The sequence below is a fragment of the Helianthus annuus genome, chromosome 13 (genome assembly GCF_002127325.2).
Source record: "Helianthus annuus cultivar XRQ/B chromosome 13, HanXRQr2.0-SUNRISE, whole genome shotgun sequence".
Classification (NCBI taxonomy): domain Eukaryota; kingdom Viridiplantae; phylum Streptophyta; class Magnoliopsida; order Asterales; family Asteraceae; genus Helianthus; species Helianthus annuus.
The window spans coordinates 114,248,967-114,253,489 of NC_035445.2; positions in this window are offsets into that span (position 1 = coordinate 114,248,967).

Genomic DNA, 4,523 nt, shown 5'->3' on the forward strand with positions numbered 1-4,523 from the left:
GAAATTTTAAGCATGACAAGTAGTATAAAAAGGGCAAACTCGAAGCCTTGGAAACAAGCTTGTAGACTATTCCGTAGGCAATCCCTCGTGAGGGTAGTCAAGCGTTATCATTGGTAAAATCCGGGTATGGGTAATTAGCTTAGTTAATTAATAATCTTGATCGAAAGTAAAATACATTGATGCAGGAAATGAATCGGCAAAACTGCAAAAATTAAGAAAGCATGTACAGCAGCTACCGTAAATTACGGTGGCTACCGTAATTTACGGTAGCCAGTAAATTGTTACGGTGCATTTCTACTGCCTTACGGCAGACCATAACTTTCCAGTGGCCACCGTAACTTACGGTGCTACTGTAAGTTACAGTATAGCCCAGTTTTAAATGTTCAATTTTCTTTTAAATTTTGATTTCTCGAACATGAATTCGAATCTAGTTACGATCATGTTAAAATTTAAGGATCATATTACTAATGGTTGTCTAAAACTTTCAGTTTCCAGGTATTTCAAGTAGTAGGATGATGATCAAGCAATCAAGTCGAACCGAACACACAATTTAACGCTTCCGCACTTGATCTTTTTGTTTTAAGACTATGTAAACACTTGTAGTTTTTGTCTTGAATATTGTTTAGTAGGATTAATACGTAAATGTTGTGACTAGTTATGGTTTTCAAATCTTGAATACCAGGCGGATATCGAAGAGCCAATGGTGTTCCGTGCCCAACCGCAGGAGAAACCAAAAGTGAAAAAGAGACGAAGGTTTGTAGGTTGGAGGCGTGTACGTAGGAACAAACCAGCGACACAGAAAGCTACCAAGACGGAGGATCCAAAGGACAAGGGAAAAGGAATAGAGACTGGGGAGAGTTCCAGGCAAACCCAGGGAATGCCATCCTGGGAGGAGTTGGACCGTAAATTGGCACTTGGCGACCTCATCGGACCTGCCGATGAAAACCTTTATAATTACCCAGCTGAAGCCCTACTTCCCGTTAACTTAGAGCCTGCCATTCCAGATCCCATTGTCAACCCCCGACCTCTACCAGGAGCGCTGGAAGAATGGTGGACCACTGACTGGCAATTTCAGAACCTCATAAATAATCCTAATACCTTTTTCCCTCAGTTCGACCCGGAGCCTGCACCAAACCCACCGATGAGCAATGAAAATTTGGCTGAACTCCGCCATTATGGGGAGGAGCTGGTAGACGCAGGAAATAGAATCCAGGTAATGGGAGAACAGATCTCCTGGAAGTACGACGAGAGGGAACGTCGTTTCTGAAATGCCAGCTAACAGGGATAGTATGGGGTTGTGTGGTTGTGGTTGTATAATAATAATAATAATAATAATAATAATAATAATAATAATAATAATAATAATAATAATAATAGTAAAAATATAATCCTGTAAAATAACTTAAAATAAAACTTTTGTAAAATAACGGGTGTGTACGGACGCATATTTGAATATATAAAATCTGATAGTCGCAAAGTCGACAATTTTGACTATACGTGTTAGTGTGATTATATGTGTTTTTGGTGTTATTTGACTATTTGTTAATTTACAGCATCGGTAAGCAAAGAATTTCGGACATCTATCGTCAAATAGATAGTTCACCAAAAGATAAGGGAACCTCATTTCAATCAAATTCCTCAAGATACTCAGCAGATACTAAGGAAGGAATATTTATTCCTAAGGCACAGTTTGAGAAACCACTTACCGCTAAGAAAAGAATCTGGATTATTAGAAAAAGTCAAGAGAAAATAAGGACGTCACAATCAAAAGGAGTGATAATTAATAAGGAAACTCAGGAAATAGGCAATAACCCGCCATGGGAAGATGAATTAGATGAAAAATGGGCAAATCTCTATATGTTAGCCACTACAGCAGTAAATGTTAACCTTTAATAAACTGCCAAACCTGGACCAACCAATGAAATTAGATCTCGACCAGAAAAGTTTATAAATCATCTTATCTCTCAACACCCTGACCCGGTACTAGCACCCATATCATCTATGAGCCAGAAACTTTAAAGAAACTTTGCCCATTAGATAAACAACTTAGTAAGAGGAGATAGAATAAACCTTATATGAAAGCATGCTAGGCATAATATTCCTAGCTAGATAATAGTATATTTTGAATTTCGGTTGTAATAGACATATATATATATATATATATATATATATATATAAAGTCTCAATGTTCGCCATTTTAATTAAATTTGGTTGTACAGTTGTACCTAAATGTTTGTACTAAATATTAGCCTGTGATTGATAAACATTCAGATAGAACATGCTGTTAATGAACCAGTTAATGAAGTTAATCAATCAGAACACAATAACGAGGATCACTTCCTAAATCGGCAAGATATAGAAAACATCGTGGCTCAGGGAATAGTCAATGCTATCCTGGCAATCGTCGCTGCGGTTAAAAGTCCTGTTGAGCCTTCGCAAGCTCACCCCAGTAAACGTACGCGCGACGATAATTTCAGTAATAGTGTTAATGGAGGCGGTGACAATGAGAATAATGTGATTCAAGCCCCGGTACTTAAGAAAATGAAAGTTGCAACACCTGGTTGCACTTATAAAGAGTTTTTTGCCTGTAAACCTATTGAGTTCGCAGGCAATGAAGGGGCGACTGCGGCGCTGCGTTGGTTGGAGAAAACCGAGGCAGTAATCAAAATAAGTAAATGTGCCGAGGAGGATAAAGTTATGTATGCTTCTCACCTTTTCAAGGAAGAAGCATTAGAATGGTGGAATACGGTATTGCAAGCCAAAGGAAGTGACATGGCCTACGCCATGAGTTGGGAAGAGTTTAAGCGTCTGGTGGAAAGAAAATTCTGCCCCGAATATGAAAAAGAGCAGATGGCGAATAAGTTTCTGAGCCATCGGATGGTGGATGTTGACTGTCGAGGGTATACTGCGAAATTCTTCGAGTATGCTCGAATTGTGCCTACTTTGGCTTCGCCAGAACTGGTACTTATCTCTCGCTACATTTGGGGTTTAATTAGCGAGATCCGTGATATTGTCAAAGCTGCGAGACCCCGCATAATCGATGATGCAGTGGAGTTAGCCAACACTCTGACTGACGGGCTGGTGCGTACACGGGAGGAAAATAGGAAAAAGGAGTTAGCCCAAAAGATTACCCAAGGATTTCGTGTGGGTAATAATAGTAATTTCAAGAAAAGAGGAACTGGGCAATCTCCCACTCCAACGTTCTGTAGGAGTTGTAAAAAGAAACATTTTGGAAAGTGTAATGAAACCTGCAACTTTTGCAAAGCTGTAGGACATCGTGAAGAAAATTGCAGGAAGAAAACAAAAGTCTGCTACAACTGTGGAGAAGCTGGGCATTTCATACCAGAATGCCCTAAATTAGTCAAACCAGCAGACAACAAGGCTAAACCTGCAGAAGGAACTACCAAGAAGAACGCAAGAGCCTTTCAATTGACCACGCAGGAAGCCGAACTGATTCCTGATGTCATAGCGGGTACGTTCTTAGTTCACAACGTGTATGCGAAAGTATTATTTGACTCTGGTGCAAACCAAAGTTTTATAAATACTTCGTTCTGCCGAGCTCTTAAGCTACCTTTAACCAAACTTAGGCAGATTTATGCAGTAGAAACAACAGACGGTAACTGTATTAGCATAGATCAGGTTTTACAAGAAGGTAAGATATAACTTTCAGGTCATAAATTTTCTGCAAATCTGTTACCTATGAGTTTAGCTGGATTCGATGTTGTGTTAGAAATGGATTGGTTAGTAGCCAACCATGCTCGAATCCTCTGTGATAAGAATTCTATAGAAATTCATGCGCCATCAGGAGAAATAATTCTAGTTGCAGGAGATAAGCCACGTAAGTCTACGAAGTTCATTTCAGTAATGAAAGTTGCTAGTTATGAGCGAAAGCAAGGAATAGTGTATATGATTTCCGTAATCATTAGCACTAAGGGTAAGGAACTTAAGGAAATTCCTGTAGTATCAGAATACTCGGATGTATTCCCAGAAGAACTACCAGGATTACCACCAGATAGGGAGGTAGAATTCAGAATTCATTTGATTCCGGGAACTACACCCGTAGCTAAAGCACCCTACCGATTAGCACCCACTGAAATGTTAGAACTGAAAAAGCAATTAGATGAATTGCTCAGTAAAGGATTCATACAACCTAGTTCGTCCCCTTGGGGAGCACCAGTGTTGCTTGTGAAAAAGAAAGATGGTTCGATGAGAATGTGTATCGATTATCGGGAATTGAATAAGGTTACAATTAAGAATCGATACCCATTGCCTAGGATTGATGATCTTTTCGATCAACTTCAGGGAGCTAGGTATTTTTCTAAGATAGATTTATGCTCCAGATATCATCAGTTGAAAGTACAAGAAGAAGACATACCTAAAACTGCTTTCAGAACTAGGTATGGTCACTACGAGTTTACAGTTATGCCTTTTGGACTAACAAATGCTCCGGCAGCATTTATGGATATGATGAATAGGATCTGTAAATCGTATTTGGATAAATTCGTAGTTGTCTTCATTGACGA